Source organism: Streptopelia decaocto (genome assembly GCF_964273445.1).
Source record: "Streptopelia decaocto genome assembly, chromosome: 7".
Lineage (NCBI taxonomy): Eukaryota > Metazoa > Chordata > Aves > Columbiformes > Columbidae > Streptopelia > Streptopelia decaocto.
In genome coordinates this window covers 9167843-9193055 of record NC_138661.1, presented here as the reverse complement: position 1 = coordinate 9193055, position 25213 = coordinate 9167843, and the positions used below count along the sequence as shown (strand labels likewise).

General features: G+C 44.3%; 1 protein-coding gene across 3 annotated transcripts in view; it reads right to left on the bottom strand.

The window, feature by feature from the left end:
* The window catches only part of GPR132 (G protein-coupled receptor 132), an 84307-nt gene that overhangs the window by 6833 nt on the left and 52261 nt on the right, over positions 1-25213 (bottom strand). The window contains exon 2 of one of the 3 annotated variants that reach the window (XM_082058290.1): positions 18359-18577. The exons of 1 other annotated variant lie outside the window; for it this stretch is intronic. The gene's annotated coding sequence lies outside the window, so the exon portion shown is untranslated. Of the gene's footprint in view, positions 1-10577; positions 10686-18358; positions 18578-25213 lie in introns of those variants that run through there. One more of the 3 variants, XM_082058289.1, reaches the window with a different exon arrangement.

The following is a 25213-nucleotide window of genomic DNA, read 5'->3' as shown; positions in this document are numbered from 1 at the left end:
TGCTCAGCAGGGTTTCTGTGTGAGAGGGTGTATATTTGCTTCTCTTCTTTCCTAGCAGTGAAAGTGTGTTGATAGCCAGTGTTAACTTAAAAAACAACAGCTGTGGCAAGGGCCAGTGGTGACTTGAGTTTTCCGCTGCCTCTGGGCATCTGCCACCCTTGGTGAATGAGGTGGGGTCTTCTCTAGGCCACCTACTGTACTTCCATGTAGAAGGGATGAAACCGGTGCTTGGTTTCAGGATGAGCAGTGGTTCTCTGCCCAGACCTCACCTGGGACGTGACATATGGGAGCTTGTTCTCCACTAAGATGTGTCTGACCAACGTGGGAGCTGCTGTACACCACAGAGCAGTCTTGGAGACCTCCCCTTCTAAGCTAAAGCACAGCAGGTGAACACAACTCGTACATGAGGCAGGTGGTGACAGCCCAGGCAAGGATGTGGTACAGTCGCACGCCATCTCGGTTACTCAGTGGCTGTCTACCTCACGTGCCTTAACACTGAAACCTTGAAGAGCGGTTGAAGGTGTGCTCTCCTCCCCTTGGGCTTTGTGTACTTCTCCTGACCCTGTGTTTGTGTGAATATTCTCCTTTCTGCATGGCCCACGCCCGTGTTTGCTGCTCGTTGTGCGAAGGCAAGCTTCCCCCCCAGGCACTTGTCAGACAGTGAGAAGCCGGCAATGGTGCAGACAGGAAGGAAGTGGTGGAAGAGTTGTAGGCACGTGGGTCCCAAAGGTTCTTTCACCTCTTTCCTTCACCTCCTCCCTTCCTGTTCTGCTCCAAGTCTCCTTCTCACACTTAGCAGCCATGAGTGAGCCTCAAGAAAAAGGTGCCTGTGACTTTTTAAGCTGCCTGCATGGGGTATGCTTTTTTTTTGTGGCTTTTGGTGTAGGGCTTAAGCCACAGGGCTGAGACTGAGCTGGAGAACTTCACCCTTAAATGACTGTCAACTGCCAAGTGCAAAACCTCAACTGGCAAAGTGCAGCCATAGATGTGAATTTACACTTGTAGAGAAAAATCATGTGCTGGATGCTTCTGCTGAAGGTCTGGCCTGTCATCTCAGGAGCCTGGATTCTTCCCAGCAGTAATGCTGTCTCAGCCCATTTCAGGAAGGAATAGAGGAGAACATCCATTTGCTTCACTTCCTCACCTTCTCCTGGCTCTCTGCCTTGTCCAAGGAAGAGTCCTCTGGCCCTGGCCACTGCATCCAGCCCCAGTTCTGAGCTTCACTTGTCTCTGCTCAGGTGTCCAGACATGCAGGGGGGTTTCCTCCTTAAGTTGAAGATCAGAAAGCAGCACTCAACAGACAATTTATTAAATTTCTCCTTGGGACATTGCCCCTCTCCAACTGAATGCACATTTTCACTCTTTAGAGTCTGCTGTTCTGATAATGGGCTCATCCCAGAAGATTCCCAGTTCTGTCGTCATCTGTGGTGGCTGGGCTGTCATGGATGCATTCCCACACCTCTTGAATGTGACATTCATAACTGTACTGCTTTATCTAAAGAGGCAGCTGGTTACCTGTGAGCACTTTGTTGTTGTCCCACACTGGTGCAGAACTGGTGCATCTCACATATTCATTCAAATAAATACATTAATATCAATATCAATATCAATGTCAATAACATAACTGAAAAAATACACTATTTCAGGGTTCATTTTCTGCTAATATTTGATGAGCAATTTTAGTGATAGAAGCGTTAGTTAGAAGAGCACAATTATCACATCCAGCAATTTTGAAAGCACTTCTAAAGGATCAAAAGTAGCTATGATGCAAATGATGAGTGATATTGAAGAACGCGTTTGTGAGAGACAAGCTGTTTCAATGCATTAGGTTTCTTGACTGTCTTCTTGTACCTTTCAGTTGAGTAAAGCATGTCCAAAGTAGCTTTTTCAGCTTTCTGTGACTTATCCTGTTCTTCTAGGGCTCACCAACCATTGCTAGGTGCTATGTCAGCTCCTGGCTGTGTTTTGCATCAACAACTCAATGTATATTTAGTAGCACTCTGAGGCTTCTTGCTCCATGAAAAACCACAGTCAACATGTTCATGTTTCTCACGTTCAAGATGTGAAACATCTCATCTTCTAGGACAGAGACATCACCTCTGGCTCAGGAAGCCCCTGAGCACAAATCACTGAAAGATGTGGTAATCCACTAAGGAAGATTTGCCATGTGTCTGCCCTGTATTTACACTCTTCTCTGGACATTTGTTCTTGGCCTAGGTTATAGCCACAGTATTGGGTTAAGTAGGCTTAACATTCCTAATGTTGTATTATGTTCACTCTGTTAGATGAATGGATAATTGCATTTCCTGCTCCTAAAATGGAGTGCCTACATGCTCTAATGCATTGCGACCTCATGGAGAGAAAACCCTAGAAAAGGGCAAGGCATCTGGAGATGCCTGAGTAAACAGTTGTGGATGGAAGAGGCATGATGGACATGAAATCCCATTTTCTGGGTTGTACTGAGAAAGCAGCAGAAGTGTCTTGCTGCAGACCTACCAAGCAAGGCTGCAAAACCAGATCAAGACTGACTGCCCTTTCCTTACCTTCTCTTTGACCCAGTGCACCTTGCATTCCTTCACAGCAGGTGGCCTGGATTTACTAGGAGGAATGGGAAGGTGCTCTTTCTCAGGCTTTCCTAGAAAGTGGAAGAATTCAAATACTAAAGTGAGGTCTGGTCTAGAAATCAGATCCTCCATCTTGTGATCAGGGGCCAAACCACTGCTTTGTTTGTTTGTGACCTGTCAGGTCATCTGTCAGATCATCCATCCTCTCCCCTTCCCAGCCTAAGGGAGCACTGAATTATCCTACACAGGTGCCCTCACAACTCGTGGGAGATGAGACCATGAATGTAGGATGCTGCGAGGATGTGATTTCACATCACAGCCTCACCAGAATAACAGCCTATCACCTTTTTGCTCTCTGCCTCGTCCCTGACCACTGGGTTGCCTGACCCTGAACTGAATGCACACAGAGTGTTAAGCTAACAAAAAACTTTGCTCATTTTTGTGTCTGGGTCTGTTGTCCACCAGTTGACCTTTCTGAAGTGGCTCACCGGGGACAAAGCAGCACCGGGGTTGACACAAGGGCATTAGCAGTAAGTGGCACGTGGCCAGGAGTGGAGCAGCCAGAGGCAGGTGGAGGGAGGGTTGTGAGGAGAACAACGGGGCCATAGTGTGACCTGCACCCTCCATCTATCTCCGGAGGTATTGCCCATTTCTCCTGACTATTTCGAGGTCTTTGCAATCACGTTACCCAACCAGGCACCTTCTCTGTGGATACAGCAAGTGCCAAGCAGAGCGCTTTGGGTCAGCGGTGCTTCTGGGTGTTGGAGTCACCTAGAGGTGGACGGCAGCTCTAACCACATCACTCTCTTCAGCTCTTTTGCCTTGAAAATGTAACTGCTGAGCCATGAAAAGTGTGTGGACATTTGTGAGCCTGTTGGCCTAGACCTTACCACTTCAGAGCGAATGTTAAGCTCTTAATTGGAGTCTGGCCCCTAAATGAAGCAGAAAAGGGTCCTGGGAGGTGCAGAGACTTGACTGGTGGCTCCTGCTGCTCATTCGGACCAGTTGCATTAATGTCTGCTCTTCCCTCAAGAGATGAAGTGTTTTTGCAAACACTGAGGTGTAAAGAGGGAAGTGAAACCAAGGGGGAAAGCAAAAGGCTTTATTTTGCCCTCTTTTTTTTTTTTTCTTTGCTTGTCTATGAACTGCTCATGTAAAACTGTTTCAGTTTTTAAGAGAGAAGTTGGAGTGACCAAAGTAACGCCCATAAGGAAAGGTAAAAATCAAAACTGCAGATACAGTTACAGGGAAGAGAGGGAGAATTCAAAAAAAGCACAATAGTTGAGCAGAGCTTCACCTGAGATACAGAGGGACAGAAGAGAAAAAAGACACAATGAAATCCATCGCACGAATACAATTAGATCAGCAGAGCACATCATTTAATGTATTTTTCATTTTCTAATAATTTTCTGATCATCTTTCTATGCCAAGAATTATTGTTAGACCTGAAAACTTTGAGGGATTTATGTGGATATTAAGAATAATTTTTAAAAAGTGCCAATAGTTAAGATAAAAACAAACCACCCTTTCACACCTTCCTTCCTGCCCCCAATATTTAGAAAGGATGACAACCTGCATGTTTTAAAGCATAAATCAAACTTCAATGGAACAGGACCTGAGTTTCTCCTGAGGGGTTTTGTGCTTTCCTTAGTAGCATGTGGTACCATAACTGTGTGACACAAGATTACACTAACATCATGTTGGTCTGACCACTCATATCTAGTATCGTAAGACATCAATTCCCAGATCTGACAGATACGCTACCTACAATACTCATCACCAGCAATATCAAATATCACTCCTCTTCTGAACCCGGGCTTTTCTTCTCATGCAGAACCTACATTGCTTGTCTGTAAATATTATGAACTACTAAACTATCCAGCTATTAGCTTTTGTGTCTGTTAATTTTAATAGAAAGTAAGAAATTGGCATGGACTATTTGCTCTGCTGTTCTTGAAAGCAGGAAAAAAATGTTTGTGGTGTCTTTGGGGATAAAAATAGATTATGACCCACTGGCCAGCAAGCCAGTGAACTGGTTTATTTTTTTTTCCATTAGTAATAAACAAATTAGTAGATGAAGTCACTCTTGTAAGCAAGTCTCAGCATACAAAAGAAAAGCAGCAATGGCTCCGCTTAGTTACCCAGCAGACCAATCATTTTTACTGACACACACAAGATAGCAGGATTTGAAACGACACAGTTTCAGATCTGAATATATTAATAGAATGGAATAATATATGATTTTAAAACTATATAACTTCAAAGGTGTGTAGAGAAAAAAGGGTGCTTTAAAGCTACAGGACTGTGCTGGGAATCCAGCCGGGGCACAACTCCATCTTAAAATTTCTTCCTCCATCCTAGCTTGCTCAGAAGGAAACCACCGATGGGATTTGAATGCAGAGACAGATGAACACTGTACAAAGCAGCTTTAATGCCTAATAAGGAAAAAATCCCCACATGATTCCTGAAAGATGAAACTGGCAAGTTTATTGTATTTGCTAGGTTTTGGTTTGAGTTTTACCGTCTTTTGAACACTCCTTGGCTGCTGCAGCCATGGAAAAGACTCTCAGGAAACAAGAAGGACCTTCTGCTGAACCAAGGCATGGCATATGCTTTCTTTTGGTCACCAAGTGTAGTCATCTGAAGTTTGGGCAGGCTTTTTGCTAGAAGTAACCACTTCTGCATGGGTGGTTACATCTCCAGCTGTGACTCATGGGCCAGAAAGTGCTGTGGTGAATGCAGATCATTCACCTGTTGATCAGTGCTGGTTAAACCGAGCTATGGAACATTTGTAGGCTGAAAATAGCTGCTGTAAGGAAGCAGCAGGACCTTGAGATCAGTCATAAATCCTTAATATTAATCTCTGTATTGCAGATATAAGCCATCTTATTAAAAAAATAATTTTGTTGGAAGATATTAATCACCTGCCATTCAGGAGAGAGACTCAGCAATTTCTGATGAGAAGAAGATGTTTGATTGATCTCATGGTACACTGTTCATAGATGTGAACTCTCAGCAACTAGAGGTTTTAAAAACTTGTGTGTAGGTGTTTATGTAGACCCACGCCTCCTCTTCCTCCTTCCCACAATCTACAACTAAACGTACTCTTCTGCTAAAAGAAGCAGCTATGAATGAGCTGTCACTGGGTGTCTTAATGCCATGTTACATTGCCTGGTGAGGGGCTACAGAGGAGAGAAGAATGCCAGACAGGTAAGAGAGAAATGTGTAAAGTAAATCTCCTGCTATTTAAATCCACCTTAATTCAACACATATAAAAGTAGGTAAAACTGCATACATGTCATATGGAGTAGATAGGGGAAGTTCACAGGTGAAAAACAGACCCCAAAATCTCCCCATGACTCATGACTTTGGGACTTTTGGACCTGGCAAAATTTCTCAGTCTTTTCTGAAAGCATCAGAAAGCAGCTGTTGCAGAGCAGATTTACTCCCTGATACCTACCAGCTTGTCTAGAAAAGGTCTCGCAGCCAGAGGAATGGCTTCATGGCCAGGAGAGCCGTCAGGAAGCCCAGAAATGCCGTAATAAATGTGAGGCTAAACCATAAAGCCTGTCCAGTCAAAAGGCTGAGGAAAGCATAGGTTTTGGAGCAATAGCAGTGAAAGTGAACATCTGAGAGCAGCCCTGAGATTTGCCACAATCACACCTTCTTCTTCACAAACCTTCACACACAAAAGCAGAAGGCACTGGTGCTCAATGCCTCCCAAAAATCATAACAGCTTAATTGACAGTCTTGGCAGTGGGGGCTATTTAAATAAGGCTTCTGTTATTCAAGTGGCTCATTTGGAAACCTAACTGGCCAGGCTTCCTTGCTGGCTTGTGTTGGAGCTATGAAGTCTTGGAAGAAGGAGATGAGAGGGAGGATTCCTGTGCACAGCTTCTCTAGCCCACCCTGGGGTGCTCCTGGATGTCAAAGCACATCCAAGTACCAGCAGATTGGACACTGAGGGCTTACATGTGGGCGAATACTGCTCTGGACTCCCCAAAGAACAGTCTGGGGTATTAGAGAGTGGGATGCTTAAACAAGGCAAGGAGATCTGGCCATAGACCAACACAAGGCCTAAGTAGAGGTATTTAAGTCTGTGCATGAACAAGTGGAGGACAACCACAGCCATTCTGTGGCCAAGAGAGAGACGTCTCTACCAGGAGGAGCATCATGTCCAGAGGTTCAATCTCATCATCCCTCAGGCAGGTTAATCAGCATGGGAACAGCATAGCCATGCCTGTGGCTTGTGGTAGCCCTTAGCTGGCACCCAGCATCTCCGTGCTCCTGCACCCACAGAGGCTATGGGGACCTCGGGCTCGATTGCTGCCACACATGAACACAGCAATGTTGTTGTAACAGAGTTGGCTGAAGGGGATGTGTTTGGTGACCATGCAGTTATCCTGCTTTGTGGTAAGCTTCTTTGCTTGTTTGTAAGCTGGCTGTGTACTGTGGCTGTCCAGTGGATCTGTTTGTTTCCTTGTATTGCTTTATTTTTATTGGTGGCCAAGGATTGTGCCTGACGATAGCTTGGTCCTGCATGCTGTCAGCCTGTCACTGCTGAGCTGTGTGCAGGCTCTGTTCTCCATGGCTGACCTGGTTGCATCCTGCCAGCCTGTCATCATTCGGGTCTGTATTTCCCTATGTGTGGTCTCTGTATTGCCATGGTTTGTTCCTGCCCTTCACCATCCTGCTGCTTTCTCTGCCTCTGTCCCAAGGCAGTCAGTGGTTCTCAGACCACTGCTGTCCTGGGAGATCCACAAATAGTAACTCATACCTCTTTTGTCACTCAGGTTCCCACAACAGCCGGGGATTGCTGGACCAGGGGACAAGTGCCCAGTGCTACCAGGCAGCGACACTTGCAGAGAATATTTATTCATAACCAAACACAGCTGATCAAGCTCCCAAATTCACAAGCTTCTCCCCCTTCCCATACTGAACCTCCATTGCAAACGTGACAATCACAGTGATCACAAGCTTTTCCTACATCCACAAAATATGGTCGTCCCTTTCATCCTTCCAAAATCCCTCAGCCAGATGGGACTTAGCGAAGATGGTGTTGACCTTGTGACAGTAGAATAACTCTCATGTGGGACTTACTGGTCTTGGCACTGCCCTTGTGGTTCTGTGAGGGAGCTGCTGTCAGGTGGGAGCTGCACTGCTGCTGGCGGCAGCATCAGTACTAAAGAGGTTGCCAGGGAAAAACAGTAAAAAGATGTCAAAAATAATTTAATGATCTGTCAGACTGGGGCTCACTAATGTGCTGCTTGTCACTCAGAAGTCTATCTAGTTTGTCTTCAAAATTATTTTAGTCTTGGCTAAAGTGAATGTGTCTCAGCAGGTGGGATCTGCAAAGCCTTGTGAAAAGCACAGTGCCTTCTTTACTTGAAACAAGCCTATTTTTAACAGAGCAGTTAAATACGGTATTTACAAGTGCTCTGAACTCAGACATCAATATTTCCTCCTTTTCCATCTTCCATGAAACTCAATTTCTTTGTTCCTTCTTGTGCTATGATTCACTCTCAACTAATTGGAGAGCTACCATTTTCCTTTCTTTTGCCATCTGGGTCACCTAGTTAGCTCACATACAGTGGCAGGGTTTTCCCCTTAAGACGTTAGCTACACCAGCATAAACTGTGAAGTTCAAAGATACGTCCATGCAACCACATGTGTCTCTGACATCTCTGTGACCCCACTTATGTCTGCTAAATCTCCTGTGGTGTCTTGTCCAAATCCTCAGCTGTGATCTCTTCCAGCTGTGTGTTCAACAACCACAACGAGCATCTCATTCTTGGTTGAGACCCTTAGAATCTAACACTGGAAGATATTATGTTAAAATCCCACCTACCAGATGTTCTCCAAAGTGTCCTTCTTTAGGGATATCAAAATCATACATTGTTTCTGATAGACCCCATTCTGAATTTCCCACTTCTCTTGGACCTTTCCACTCTGGTCAGGTGCTGCTCACCTGTGCAGTGATACAACCCACTTCACTTTCCACTTGAGTTTCAATACTGAACTCTTTGTGTTTATGGGCTTCAAGACTGCTGTGGGATGTTTGGTTCTTGGAGAATGTTTCTGTCACACACTCTGCTCCACCACCAGCAGCAGCCAGGTCTGAGCCTTAGATGTATTTGGCAGAGTGGATCTGCACTAAATACTCTGCTTTAAAAATAGCCTTGATTCATGAAAGCAGGTAAGATCAAAGTAGCAGCAGTCTGAGAGACAGAAGCTGTCAAGCCTGATGTGCTTTACAGAAAGCAGCTGTGAAGATGATGGGATTTCTGCCAGTATGGTGAGATCCTCGACTAGCTCGTCCTCCACTGCTCCGTTATAGCTCCAGCATAGGAGGCAGGGCTAAGCGAAAATAGCCATTTCCCCCTCTACACTGGCCCCAAAAGGGTTCAGTTTAAAGCTGTGATTTTCACACAGCAAGGTACACCCCCTCAGGAGGCAATAACATGTGGCAGAGGGATGTGAGAAGGCGTTCCATCTGCTAAACCCTGCCAGACCTGTCCTGGCTCCGTGCATGAGACACACACAGCAACCTCAGAGCCAGGAGCCCTGTGAAGATGTCCAAATGTTTTTGGACAGGGATTTGAGTCTGTGCAGGGAGGAAAAATGCATAAAAGGAGAAAAAATCACCCCAAGTGGAAATGGGACATCACTAGTTTCAGCTAATTTCTAGTTACACCACATGGCGCACTGAGAACACAATAGGTTTTCACTGAGTATCAGGGAAAGGCAAGCAAAACCTGAGCTTGTGCTGAGCTCAGGCCAGACGTAGATACACAAAGTCACAGAGAGCAGCCACATAGTCCTGTCCTCATGCTGTGTGTCGCAGCAGTTACTGCAGCCGCGTTTCTGTTGGGTTGAGACCACAACTGCTAATGTGAGCGGTGGCACAGCCCTCTGCAACTGCAGCGACGCTGCCCTCCGCTTCCCCACTCCCAGCCCTTTCTGGTTTGGGAACCACTGATGTACATGCACCTTTATAGCCTCTTGTATACAAAAATAAAGGCGCCTGTCTGGGAGGGAAAAATTATTCTGTACAAAGCTGTGAAATACCCATTTCAGCTCCCAAGTGACACTGAGCTTTGTTAGGGCAGCGTGAGAGAGTTGAAACGCTGCCCTCGGGCACTTCTACTTCGACAGCAATGCTATTTGTGCGATCATGATGAGGCTATGAGATTGATGTCTCACCAAGAGGCATGGGAAATGCTGAACCTGAAAGATCCATATGCAGCTTCAGGCAGAAATCTGTACAGAGTAGGTGCTCAATTTAGTGAGTTTTTGTTTAAATGGAGTGTCCTGTGGACAGAACTGTGGAAAAGTCCTCAAAAGAAAATCAGCCAGAGAAACAAGTCAGTTCCCGTCCCCCCCAAAAATCTTTACTCCACATTTCTGAGTGCCAGAGATCAGCAGTACTGTGCAAATAAAAGATGGAGAAAAAGAAGAAATATAGTGTATCCAATTAGTCACTATAGACCAGCAGGTAAACATCGCAATAAAATGCCTGTCTTGCCTTTCCAGCAGAGTCAGAATGAGAGGAAAGGCTGGATGTGAATTCTCCTTATGGTCTACCAAAGAAAGCCTCACATTTGTGATTCTAATATAATTCTGTATTCATGCCTCGTGCTCTGCAGTGATAATTAAATCTAACCTCACAGCAACATGTGTCCTGCGAAAATCCTTCAGTCCTAATTATCATCTCTCCCTGACTGGGACTAAAATTGTTTTGTAAGAAAGGAATATGTGTTTTATAGGAAAGACAATTTATAAGGAAGACAGGTAGCAAAGACTCTATCCGCTGCAATGGACTCTAATACAGACCCAACAACGCTTTATGTCTGTTATATCAATCACAAGGAGATTTAGACTACAGCGAAGCAACAACAGTCGGCATTTCTGAAGCACAAACGCACAGCATGGAGAAACAGTAACCAAAGCAGAACAAAGCAAAATACTGCTAAGTAGAAGTAACGCCTTGCCTCAGGGACAGAAATCACTTACTTCTTTTTTCTCTGGCTTTTGTAAAGGAGAAGATACAAGTGCTCCAACTCGTGCTGTACTCACAGGCTGCTCTCTAGACGCTTCAGGAAGCTGCTAACGGTACTGTGTACAGTCATAAGTGGCGCGAGTTAGGAGAAAGTAGATTGCTCATGACTTCCTCCGGGTCCCCAAGTGTGTCACTTGTAGCTAGGAGCACACTTATAGACAGGAGGCTGACTGGAATACCCCAGCCTTCAAAGTCTTAGTTCTGTCACCACTTGAGAAAGTAATTGTAAAAACACATCTGTGGCAAGGAATAGCCGTGGGGAAGATCTGCTTCTGAAAACACACCGAGAGAGTGACAACAGGCAGAAGAAACTATTTACTAGTTACTCTAAGTAGAGGATAATCAGAAAGGGGAAAAAACAAATGGTCAGGACATGAAAATGTGGAATTAGCAGGAACATAGAAGTAATAATCAGCACTGTGCTGGTGGGTCTGCATCCAAGGGCAGCCCAGGGACTGAGGGCTAAAAGATTTCTACAGAGCAGAGCATGCAGGATATCAGAGTTTCTGCAACATTGCTGCAAAGTCAAAGATTTCAAAAAGCCATCTGAAACAGTCTGTTCTCATTTCTGACCTCTGTATTGCTTTCTGATACAAAATAGTGCCCACGCACAGCACTGCTCTTGCACCCTGGACTTGATATCAGCCATGCATGGCTGCTGCCCTTTGCAAGTCAGTGGCCCAGCAGCCAGGGTGACATTTTAGGAGGGGGTCTGTGAGAAAGGCCATGCTTCTTGCCCCTCAGTGCCAAACCAGACAGCACAGCTTGGTTTGGGGGAGTTTGAGCCATTGCTTTTTGGTTCCAGGCTCCGTTTAATTTATCCTTCGTGCTGTACCAGTAGGGCTGTAAGACGTGCATAGGTGTAGCTGTGGCACCATGAGCTGATGGAGGAAGCAGAGAAAAGCAACTAAGAGAAAAGAAAGCCTTAACAAGGGAAGTGATTTCTTTCGGATTCTTTATCTTGCACAGGCGTGAGAAGATGCAGGTTCAGCTCTTCTAACTGCCAGACTCCATTTGTGGCCAGACGTTTCACCTCTTGGGTTCATGGTCTGGGTGTGCAACTTAATCATTGTGCTAACGTGCCATGGAGGGACAAGAAACCAACAAACTGTCCCAAACCCTACTGGCTTGGCCTGCCAGGCTCTGGCAGAGCAATGAGATGCCTGCAGTAGGTGCTTGATCTGTATTTACACAGTGGAGGTAATAGCCACTCTGGGTGCCACACATATTGACTTGCATATGTATGAAATGGCTAAATATTTAAATGGATGAGGAACTGTATTAGAGCACAACAGAAGGGAGTTGTGACATGAGGGAAAGACCATTCTGGTGCAGATCATGCTAGAAAAGGCTGAGAATGTTAAAGAAGATGAGGTGGTGGGTTAAACGGCTTCAAGAAGCAGCATAGATTTGCAGGAGTTCCTTAGTGGCAAGGAGCCTTGATACGAAGGAGTGTATGAGCTTTACCAAGTGCCCTAGCTCAGGCTTTAAGTGACAGAGGAAGAACAACCCAGTGTTACATCGCAATCCTTGTTTGTGAGACCTGTTCCACGTGTCATTCCAGATGCTATGTGTGACCCTGAGAAAGTCAGTTATGACCAGATTTATTATGTTTTCAGGCAACTTCCCAACCAACTTCCACCAGTTCCTGCTATGGTGAGGTGCCTACAGGAGCCCATGAGGTTCTGTCAATGCTTGCAGAGTGCTGGGCACTAAGGTAGGACAGGGGGGGACTGGGTGGCAACCTAAGGCAAGCATTTAACTGAGTTTATTTTTGATAGCTGTATAGAAAGTGAAACATTTCCTCTGGAGAAATAAAGAACTGCTTGGCATGTACTTTCATTTTGGGGTGAAAAAGTTACTTTTGTTCAGTTCTGCTGGAGAGGGTTTCTGGGAAAGGGCCTTATTCTGAAGAGCAATTCATTCTCAGAGTCCAGAAGGAAGTGGGAAAGAGGAGGCTGAAGACAGCTTGGTAGCCATCATCTGCAGAGGACAACAGGTGTGTACAAGATCAGCCTGGCTGGGCATAGTGCGGAGCTCAGTCTGTCCACTGCTCCAAATGCAGGATTTCGTCTTTGCCCTCCTCTGTGTATATATCATACCCATAGCAAGCCATGAAGAAGGATAGGAGTAATGTTTCTGAGATGGCTAGAACAGATTCCTCTGTGTAGATGACCATTCCTCATTCAGAGATGTGGGACAGAAGAGAGGACACTGCTCTCTGTCTCAGAGAACTGGGGTTTCTGCAGAGACCAGTGGGCTCCTCTGTGGTATTTTTGATGTATCAGATCACAGTTTTCACTGGGTTGCAGTCAACTGTGAAGTCAAATACCTGCCTGATTATGCTCTCTGTGATCCTTACTTGCACACACTGGTATTTGGTTTAGGATATCCAGAGGCACATATGCATTTTTCAACTAGATTTTATGGTGAAACATTGAAAATTGCATGGTCCTCTATAGAGGAATGGAAGACAACCCGTCTCTGTGCCCTTGAATCTTTTGGACAGACCTGAAAAACATTACTATCTAGAGTCACTGCTGCTTCTCTCAGTAATATGGCCTCAATCAACATCACCCACAATCATTGCCCTAGCTAGCTGGAGACAGATGCCAGGATTTCACATTGGAAGACGCTTTCAAAAACTTTTGACAAGATGTTCTGTGACTGGAGATGAAAGCCGAGCTAGCACTTCCGTGGGTGGCAAAAACAAACCAAACACTTCAAGTAAGTTTAGTCTGTGTTCAGTAGATATAATACAAGGAGTACAGCAATATAAATTTTGGCCTGAGTTGTATTGTACTGATGTCATATTCAGGCAGAAAAAAGATCAGATAGAGAACCATTTATAGCAGAAGGCAGAAGCCCTCTGGCCTCTGTCTACATCCAATTGAAGTAAATGGAAATGTTTCTTTGAGCCTCAGTGAGTTTAGTTTGGGCATTTTGACAAGGTTTCTTTCTGCCTTTTGGTTGCTGGGTGCTATTTAGATAGTTGCCTTTAAGGTAGCATGTTTAAGCAAGTTAAACTGCATATAAGTTGTCTTCTCTGCCTTCTTAGTCATTTTCCTACTGGGGTACAGTGACTGTCCAAAGAATTAGGGAGAAAAGAGTTCAGCTTTGTTTTAGTTCACTGCTGCATAACACAGACCTTTTTTGGGGATTTTCACAGCACTGTGATAGAGAAAATGCTGGTGCACCATTGACCAGTAAGCAGAAATAACCATGGAAAATGTGGAAATGAGAACAGCTCCCTGAAGTATGTGTCTCTGTAGGAAAAAGCCAAACATCTGGCTTCTCTTGTTACCAGACATCACGTTGTATGGGGACTGAGCTGCAGACCTGTCCAGGATGTCCAGGATGGCAAGAAGGACTTTCCTGATCACTGAAGCATTTTGGTTGGGAGAGACTCTCAAGATCATCAAGTCTGTTAACCCAACACTGGCACTAAACCATGTCTCTAAAAACCTCATCTACATGTCTTATAAACACCTCCAGGGATGGTGACTCCACCACTGCCCTGGGCAGCCTGTTCCAGTGCCTGACAACCCTTTCTGTGAATAATTTTTTTCTAATACCCAATCTGAACCTTCCCTGACACAACTTGAGGCCATTTTCTCTTGTCCTATCACTTGCTATTTGTGGGAAGAGACCAACCTTCTCCATCCCTCCATGCTACAATCTCCTTTCAGGTAGTTGCAGACAGCTGAGGTCTCCCCTCAGCCTCCTTTTCTCCAGGCTGAACAGCCCCAGTTGCCTCAACTGCTCCTCATCAGACTTGTGCTCCAGGCCCCTCACCAGCTTCGTTACCGATAAAAGCAAACCAGAAAAGTGCTCAAGAGCCTTTCCAGGACAGCAATGGCCAGAGTGGAGCTAAAAAGCATTGAGAGCTGAAGTCTGCTGAGCTCTGTGTCCCTCTGACCAAGCACAGCGTGGAAGTCTATCCCTGTACAAGTCCCTCTGCACTGGTATGCTACATGACTATGCCTAATAAAGAGTCTCAGTAGCTTGTGGTTCAAACTTGTTTGATCTGAGGCATTTTTTTGTTCAGCTCAAACTGCCGGAATAAAAAGCAACTGAAAACTACAAATAGACTTGGGTAGCAGATGCCAATCACTGCCGTGCTGCATCACCGGCTCAGCTCTGCCGCTCAGTGTAGCTGGGGTTGTAGCCTTTTAACGAATGTGCCTTGCTTTTTTTTTTAAATAAAAACTTCTCCTTGTACTAGGAAACTATAACACCCACAGAGTTTAAAAGGTTACAGTTGTTAGTGCAGGAGGGAGGAAAAGGGTGCGGTTCAAAAAGCACATGTTTCTGATTTTTTTTACAACCTTGAATTAGCAGCAGCGGTGGGTCAACACCTGAAGTCGGTTTAACCTTTTCCAACTCTGAGGGAAGAACCAATTGCACATCTATAGCGTGGTCTACACTCCTGAGCAACCAGTTTTATCCAGTGGTGCAAATATGTAGAAATTCAAGCTGGTTTTGCACCTTCTACACACAGCATTTTACTTTCAAGTCTGACTTTGTTTTTTAACTTGGAAGGCTTCCATAAAAGAGCCAAAAGCTGATGAAATTGCAGTATTTAAGAATGCATTAAGAGGGTGATTTACTGAGGAGAAGCAACTTTTTAATGTGGCTACCCAGAGCTCTGTGCTGCTGCCTGGTTCTTTTGCTTTTGGATGTTATACCTCAGGTTAATACAAAAACTGTGTCAACCATGGAAACAAAGTAATAAAGTTTGTCCTGTCATTCAAAATCGCCAGTGGGGTGAATGGCTGAAGGACTGGGAATCGGCATACACAGAGAAAGTCACCATCACTAGAGGTGTTTAAAAGTCATTTAGACAAGGTTCTTAGGGATATGGTTTAGTGCTGGAGTTAAGTTATGGTTGGACTCGATAATCCCGAGGGTCTCTTCCAACTGAGATGATTCTATGATTCTAAGTGCCTTGGACAAACCTGGGTTTTGGATCAACCAAACCCCACCCAAACACCTCTGCCACATACGCAAAATTCTTTTTACTCCTATTCTTTTTCCCTTAGTCTGCAATGGTCTGCTTTGCACCTGGGCTTGGCCAAGCTGATGCAGCAGAGATTCAAAGGGCTCTGGTGTTTACATTGCATCCTCCTGGTATGGTCAGGGAGCCTGGCTGTAAAGAACCCAACGGTCTGCCTTGGAGACCGCGCTAAGCCATCAGAAGGTGAATGGATTTAGGAAGCTTGTGCTCTGCTGTGGGAAACTGCCACCGAAGCGGCAGGTGACCATGGGTTACCCCTGGCACGTCTGCACGGGGACTTCATTGCTGACGGGCACCTTAGAGGAGTGCCGCAGACAGGAAAGCAGGAAACGTTTTGCAGAGCAGAGATAACATGGAAAATAACAGTCTGTAAGTGGTTTGATTTACTGATTCGCGTGTACAGGAGCTGCAATGTAAGCATCTCAGGAAAAGGAAATGGGACGGAGGAGGAATGGGAGGAAAAAGGCAGGACAACAACAAAACAGGTTGGCAGATTTCATTTAGGACAGGACTTAATGTCCTGGGTTTTCTACTGAGCACAATATGTTGAGAAGGTCTGTGGTCTCACATGAACACTGGGTCCTTTGTTTCGAAAGGAACTGTCTGAATTTATTTAAACTGCATCATCTTGGGATTCTCCTGCACCGGGAGTTCCCTCTTGTATACACCTGGAATCACCCTGTGCGTGCTGACTTTTACCTAGAGCAAACCAGTCCCTGAACCACTGATCTGAACTTCAGCACCTCTGTGCAATGGAGAAGTGGTTGAGAGCAGCCGTGTGCTGGTAGGGTTGTCACCCCTGTGCTCCATTTCTCAGGTTTTCTCAAAAGCCCCTTTTGCAGAAAGACCTCAGTGGTCTGTGTGACTTCATGTGAGTCAAACCCCCCACATGACGTGAGCCTCAGCAAGCAATGGGAGGCGCACCTCCTGCCAGCAGCACATTATCTCCATGAGAGCATCAGGGAGAACCTGTCTGCACAACTTATTTTTTTGAGTCTTTCCCAGACATTTTGTGATCTACCTGACTGCACCTCAATGGAGGAGCTCACAGAGCTGCACAAGCTCTACTTTACAATTACTCTTTTATTCATTTTGCTTTACATTCTTTGTGTCACTGGCCTCCACTGGGGAAACTGAGGCTCATGTGTGGGTGATGATCTGGGTGATGATACCACTCTGCAGTAGCCAGGCCAGGGAACCACCTGCTGCAGAGTTGGATGGTGAACACTGCTGCCTTTCTTGAGGCATCTTCTCTGAGTCTTGAGGGAAGCTGGCATACCTGAAAGGCCCTTCCAGTCTCTGCTGCTATATTGTCATGAGCAACTTAATGTTTTGGACAAAGTGCCTGATGAAGGTATGACATTCAGCCTTCAATTAAAGTGAAAGATTTAGTGGGGTACATATCTTGAGAGATTTGCTTCACCTTTTCTCAAATGAATTCCTGGATACAGTCTGAAAAATTAAGTATGGTCTTCCTTGAGATTTCTAGACATGTATATACACTGAGGGGAAAAACTCCAAGTTTTTTACCCTCCTTTCCCACCAGTGTTTCAGATCCTCATAAAGGTGGAACCGACAACAAAAACTCTACTGGAATTCACCCTTGAAAACACTGACACTTGAGCTCTGGCACAATTTTCTCAGTATAAGTAGATCTTCCTATGAATGTGTCTTCCTATAAACACCTGGGATTTTGGCTTGTGCCCAGCAGTTTCCATTCACTTAAACAATGAATTTACAGCATAATTTCCCAAACACTATTTCCATGTCCAACTTGGTGATGGGAATGTACTTTTTTGGAAAGCAACCATACTAATTGGAAAGATTCTTGAACATGAAAATATGTCCCTTCCACCATCTTTTCTTCTGGCACTATAGCAGCTTCAAACATTGTGTAAACAGAGCTACCCATGGAAAGATACGTGGTGTATCTTTACCTGGTGCTGGTGTAGTACAGACATATTTTAACACATGAGACTGGAGATGGGAAGTCTGTCTGCCCTGCAGTCTGTGGTGTCTGAGAGTGATACCCAAGTTAGCTTTTCTAAAGCAAGTTTGCGGAGTGGAAGTAGGTGGACCTTGACACCACAAAGCACTTTGTACTCCAGGTTACCCTGATGTGGGATGTTTTTGCATGAAAATTCAGTGCAGGCAAACCTGCAGGCTCCAAAGTTTTAAGAAATGCAAATAATTTTCGGCCAGCTTTGGTAGAGTACTTGGCCAAATAATGGGAAGGAAACAGATGCAACTCAATTCTGGACTGATCTTGTGGGCTCTTTTCATTAATCTGATCTCAGTCCGAGTTTTGGTTTTCTCTATTTAAAAAGACAGCTGTGATGTCCACTTCCTTTGAAGATATTTTGAGATGAAGTGGCTAAAAGATACTGTATGAGACCCAGGTATTATAATAAATTAAAAAATATATAGATACCTACATGTAATGAGCATGCACAAAGTTCACAGAACTCTAGAGAACCAAATGCCAAGACTACTCCTGACCTGACTGGGCAGAAGTGTCATGGTGTGCTGTGCCATCACGGCTCAGATCCCAGGGAAACAGAACCCAGCTTGGAAGGAGAAAGGCAGGTCTCAGTCCACTTGCATCCTGGAGCTTCAGCTTATGGAATATGTACAACAGATTTATGGGTGAAAATAAAGCATGTCTTCCTGGGCTCCAAAGTACTAGGTAGCCAAAAAAAACCACTAATACAAACATACCTGTAAAATCTGAGCTCCATTTCTCCGCAAATGCCCTTTCTTGTCCCATCACCTCGGGTGACATCCCAGCACTTTCAGAAGCAGGAGGCAAGAGCTGTGAGGACAAACAAAGAAAGAAGATGGTCTGGAAAGGATGCAGTGTCTTTGCTCTGCTTGATTTCAAGATGCTTGAGATGCCCAGATGTCTGCAGACAGATGAACATAAGTATCTGCAGGTACCTGTAGGAGCAGCCATTGACATTCTATTAATACATGTTTTTTGGATGCCCTAGAGAAACCTGACACAATATTACTACAGCCAGGCAGTCCTTTTGCTCAGGACTTCTTTAAAGACCAAGAAAGCAGCAGCCACAGCAGAAGTGTTGCTCATCAGCCTCTTGTTACCCACCTCAGGAGGTTCTTGTTTCATACATTTTGCATTGTGTGGAAACAGGCGCCTGTGCTCTCAGTTTGCTCCCCTGCAGGTCTCCTGAAACAGCCACTTGGGCCAGTGGTTTCTACTGAGCCCAGTCTGCAATATTTTTATTTGCGCTGTTGCAGTTGATACCATGCCGTATGGACCAGACGCCCTCTCTTACAGACACATGCAAAACCAGCATGAAGGGAAACCAGAATGCTGTCAGCTGCCATTTCACATAGCATCTAAATAACTGCTCAAGGGCACAGTTCCAGGAGGCAGGGCAAGCCAGCATCACAGTCCACCTCTATCCAAAGGAGAAGGCCCATGTCTCCTTGAAAAATAAACAATAGGATCATTTTCTGCCATTTTAATGAGAAGAATTGGCCCAACCAAGGCTCTGACAGATACCAGAGATGGTACAAAGGTCGTTGGCAGCAAACTGCTGTGTTGGCTCAGCTGCCTGCAGAGCTGCAGCTTATATCAGTCTGAAGCCTGTGCTTAAAAATCTTTATGAATTTAGCTCTTATTACTAGACCTGAGCTATGGACTTAGATCTGGGCTACTTTAGTAAGTGGATCTCTGTTAGAACAGCATCAGGGTCCCAGTAGATGTTCGTATTAGCACATGGCAGCACAACTTAAAAAATGCTTTGCTTCTGTCTGCTGACTGGTGAAATAACAGCCAGGGATGTATCAGCTAATTGTGTTGCTTTGAAATTTTATTAAAATAAGTATTTAATAAAATAAAACTATTTTAATTATGTAAAATAATTTTTTTTAATAAAATGCACATGGCAGATACCGGGCCTCTTTCCCTCGAAAGCCTCTTAGTAATTCAAAGGCTTAAAAAAGGGAGGAAAGAATTAAGACTGGCCTATTATTTATAAAAACAATGTCTTCTGGTGTTTCCTGTGATTGTTCTGTGGTTCCCCTATAATGGTTTGTTGTAGCAAATTATGAGCGTGTCATGGTGATCTAAAATTTGTGTACCTATTCCTAGCAATAATGTTTTCTATTGGGATACCATCTTTTATCTCCCTGTCACAGGGGCCTTACTAGAGACATCAGTGGCAGGACAACAAAACAGTAGTTAATCATTTTAGGATACCAAAATCTGTTTGTAAAATGCTAGCAGCGTGCTGATATTTACTCTTCAAAGTCTAATCCATTATTTAGGAATGAAGAGAAACACTCTCTTATAGTTAAAAACCTTATCACACTCAATCACAAAATCAAATGAAAAGCTGTATTCAAATGCAACATGCTTTATAAGGTGAATTATTACCTCATCGAATAAGAAATTCAAAATAGTCTAAAATGAAAAATCAGATTCTATCTGCTCTTGGTCTCATTTTGGTATACACCAGATTACAATAGTCCTTACTTCCATGTCTGCTATTGAATTTCAGTTCACTTTATTTTAACATATTTAAGGGGAGTTGATTTACAGTATAACTAAAGGGAATTTCCAGATGGAATGGAGTTAGTACATACAACTCTGAGCTTTTCTTCTAAGCTTTGTTTTTTTTCCTGAGAAGGGAAAAACAAAACAACAGTTCCCTTTAACTGGTGCTTTTTCATCTGCCTGTGTAGGTGGTATGTTGAAATAATAGTTTGGTGGAGATTAAAGAAGTTTGACTGCTATGTAACTTCCATCAGAAGGGGGAACCCCAGCTCTCTACAGAGCATGTGCAACTAGGCATGCATACTGCTTTTTAAGGGTTCAAAAGAAAAAACAGCCAAAACAACCTCCTTGTCCTAAAACCTCCCTTAGATATCCAGTATGTGCAAAAGTGGGCCAGGTCCTGGGCTGGGGAGGTTTCTGCTGGCACTGGTGTGTGGTTGTTGAGCCTGGCTCTGAGTCTCACCCCCGTTTCACCCTCTTGCTCTGTGTTGAGTCTGAAGGTGTCCCGCTGGGCTAAAGCATCTCCTGTAGAGATGCGCAGCCTTGCTCTGGAGATGCAAAGAACAGATACCTCACCAGTTCCCATCTGTGTTTGGTCACTTCCCATGGTATTTTATCCTGGTTGTCAAAGAGCATGGCTGAAAACTGTCTCCTTTCTTCCAGGCTCAGTGTGTCTGGACTCAGCAGAAGCCGGTGCATCATTTTTATTTAAGGAATACACCTGTTCAATATATAAGTAACACATATATTTCAACCTTCTAACCTAAAGTAAAACAGTCTTTAGTTCCTGTTATTTCCTTCCATGTAAATTCAAGGTACAAAAAAAGGCATAACTACCGGAAGCCATTCTTAGTAGAACAACAGACACTTAACATGAACCCCCCTTTCTGTTTAGCCCAAATCTAACCCACAATCTGTTTCCTCTCCTTAGAAATCATGCTTTTTAGCACCTGTGGCCCCTAGATACCTTCATCTGAGTCTTCCCATGTGCCCAGAGCAGGGCAGTGAAGCACCTAATCCTGGTGTGGATTCAAAAATGTGCTGAAATCGTGGTCCTTCTCCCCAAGAGTCTCAGAACAGCAGATCTGCGCTGTGGACAACCACCTCACATCAACAGGTCCTTCCAGAAAATACTGCTGCACACAGGATTTACTTTTAAAATCCTATTATTATCTTTAGTATATTGCAATCCAGCAGCTGTAGTCCTTGACTCCCCCATCCAATGACAGGTACCAGTCTGTGCCTGTCAGTTCCTATGAGGATCTTGGATGCCCCGGATAAAAGATGCAATGTAGAGAGGAGGGGTGGAAGACAGTGAGGTCTGTACCTCTCCCACCAAAAGCAGGCCAATTATATGGAAAATACATTTAAGTTTCGGAAGAAAAGCTATTGGGGAACTGGCCTGGTGAGTGGGGAACTTGGCTCTCAGAAGGAAGTACCAGTCCCTGCTGCCAGAGCTATTTTTGTCTTTTAACAGAGAGCTGGAGTGAATCTAATGGAGAAACAGTCCTGATAGCTGTGTCCAAAACACAACTGTTGCCCACGCAATCTGCCAAAGGTCATGCTCATGGCCAGACCTGTGCTGGCCAGGCTGTAGTAATAGCTAGGAATTCAAGAAACAAGTCTTTTGTGCAAATATTTTTGCAATTAGCCTGCACATGGTCACAGGAGACTGAGAAGTGATTTAATGTGATGAAAAAGGACCAAAGCAAATAAAAGACTGAAAAGCAGAGAGAGCCCTGAACTTCATTGCAGGGAGTTGGACTAGAGGACCTTTGAAGTTCCCTTCCAACCCAAACTATTCTATGATTCACACAGAATGATGTTTGCTGTGGTTTTTGAGCTGTTGCAGGTAGTTCATAGTTTCTTTTTTTCAGATTGCTTTGAAGAATGCACACAGGGGAAGTGTGCGGACAAGATAAGACAAAAAGAGTGGTATATTGAAGGACCAAACGTCTGTCTAGCTGGAGAGCTGATGTCCAGAGGTGGCTCAGAGCAGTCCCTGGGGGAAAGCAGTGCAACAGGGCCAGCACATGGAATCCTCTTCCACAGCCTCTCCCTGAGTCCACAAGTCTGCAGGTCAGGGGCTGTTTCAGCATTGATCTCTCTACTGCTATGCATGAACGTGTGAAGATAAAATCATTTCCCTAAGTCTCTGCCTACATGTAACACTATATACATACTCTCAGTTGCTTTATTTCCTTATGTTATAGGACCGTACTGCGACCCTATGCTGTGGTCATTAATTTGTATTCATTTCTCCAACTCTCACATCAGTCATGAGATAATTTTCAGTGTTTTACAGGACATGTTTTTGCTTCCTGGTACAGCATCCAATGCCTTGGAAAACTCTGAATTCATTATGTCTAGGCCAGACTCATAAAGGCCGGAGCTCAGCCTGGCGAATAAACCTTGTTGTTCCTTGAAAGATGCTTACTAGCATTTGCGACTCTCCCACCCTGAGCTCACAGTTTGCATCTGTCACTTCTGTTTGACTGTACTTACTCAGTTTGTCCTCTTTACCCTTTTGGAGTATTGATGCACTATGAGCACTTCTTCAAATGGAAGTAGGAGAGAGATCAAGTTATGCCTTCCATAAATGCTAATTAGACAGAATGCTCATTTTAAATATTTTTCCTTAGTAGATCTTGTTTGTCATCCTCCTGATGCAACTGAGCAAAAAAGTCCATCAGCAGCCCCATGTTATACATGCACACAATCTGTCTTCTTTGTGAATACAGAAAAATATTTATTAAATAATCTCCTTTTTTAAATTACTGTTAATTTTACTGCCTCTCTCTAATGACAGTCCTGCAGTATTGTTAAGCTACTTTTGTTCTTAGTAGATGTTAAAATACTTTCTTTGCTTTGTTCTGAGGTGTTTGCAGATCGTTTTCATTTCACTTACTCATTTCTCTCACTTAGTTACTTTTATTTCATATTAATTGGCAGCCATTTCCCCCTTTCACATCTGTGATAAGTTGCTTTCCTGTTTCACACTGTCACTGAACCAGGATGAGATTTTTAGTGTGATTTTTGTACTCTTGACTTGGAAATCCTGACTTTTTGACCATCTGATAAACTCTTCATCAAATGACTCAACTTTCATTCAGATTTTTCTACCCACATTTTTTCTGCTAACGAATCTGGATAGTAACTTTAAACAAGTTAGAGAACTTACCTTTTTAATGCCAAGTGTTTAGGTCAGTCAACACTACAAATAATCAGGTCACAATCATGATGGTTGGTTTTCAGAGAGCAACAACCAGCAATTAGTTCACCATGGTATGTTGTAATGAATGAACTCACCTTGGGTGTCGTACCTGATGTGTTAAAGAATTCACCTGTATCACCTAAATGCTATTTTTCTATTGTCTGTGTACATCTCTAGCATATGTCTCCCACTCTGCTTTTTGGTTTCTGTCTGATGATCTGTAGCAGATCATTCTGCAGATATTCCTCCTCTGCTGCTCAGCATCTCGTAGATCTGACTTATCACCTCACTAGCTGATATGACGATACAGAGAACCACCACCACTCTGCCTTTCGTAATCAACAGCTTTATTACAGTAATCGGGAAAGTCATCTCATCAGGGTCCCATGGCATTAGTTACGTCAGGTTCCTTTACAAGTAACAAAACTTCCTGTTCCTCTCGTTTGTTATTGACCTTTCTAGCACCAACACAAATGATTGTGGTTCTTGTTTTTTCTCATGCTGTCTTGCTGAGTAGCTGTCTGCATTCGGAGTTGCATGACACTCACTTTCCTTAAAATCAGGAGACAAACAAAAGCAAACTGGTTGTCTCATACCCGTTGTGCTGGCCACCTACAGCTTATTCCAAAAGTCGTTCTATTTTGCCTTGATATGTCAGGATATCAGTCAAATACAAATCTTTCATTTTCTGTTCAGGCTGTTATTTCATGTCAACTCTAGCTGGATGAAAACATGAAAGACCTGGATTTTCATAAGAAAATATTTAGTTTTAGGAGGTTGCGAGATCAGTTTTGCTGATCTGTCAGTGTTCACATGGGCGTTGACAGGTGAGACTGACTCTAAACTGCTGTTGCAGCAATAAAAAATGGTACATCATCTGTAATGTCTGGGTCAAGGGAAGGTGCTTGTGAGACAGGCTGTTGTGGTGGGGGTGAGGGAAGAGAGCGCGAGACCGAAATGGCAAGTGAGTATGTATTTGAGAAAGTGAGAAACGTCATGAGCCACAGTGTATCCCATGTTGGGAGCTGCTGCAATACGTGGCAGGACCACACAGTGCCCAGCAACACAGTCCCGGCTCCCAATTCCCATCTCCTGCCCCATAGCAGGGTGGCCAGATTCTCCCAGGACTTGCCCAGGTGGAGGGGATGTCCTTGCTCCTGGTCACAGAGACTAGAATGGGTTGAAGGAATATAAATCTTGAGCCCAGTGAAGGCACCTTCTCCATAAAGACAGAGGGCTACCAAGGCAGGTAGATGCTACAGTCCCATGTAGTGTGAGGAGGGTTGGAGGGAGCCTCCCGAGAGAGGTAAGGAATGTAAGGATGGAAAAGAGTCATCATTTTGTCAAGTCTATTAAGTCAGGGCAGGTCTTGAAGGCATTACAGTCAGAATAGGCGCAAAAAAGAAAAGACAGGAAGAGTGCGTTGGTGCAGGGAGAGCACGGGGGTTTCTGTAGCTGTTGCATTTTGGATAGGAAGTCAGGGGAGAAGAATTTGTGGTGTTGAAGGTAGGGGATGGTGAAGAAGCTGTGGGAAAGAGATTTTACTGTGAGCAAGATGAGAAAAACCCCAGAGTCTGGTGATGCTGTCAGCAAAGGCAGAAGGCGCTGGAAACTGCAGGGAGAGGCTTTAAAGTTGGCGTAGGGGATGAGCTGGTCCAGGTACAGTCCCATTTAGCCACATAATTAGCGGTGTGGCTACCGTATTTTACCTGTATTTTCACCAATTTGCAGGGAGAGAATAATAAGACAGGAGAAGAAAAGGAGAGTGAATTTGGCATGAATGTGGAGGAGGCAGTTAGCAGGAATGAGAATGGGTCTAAAAGAAAGGGTTATTGTG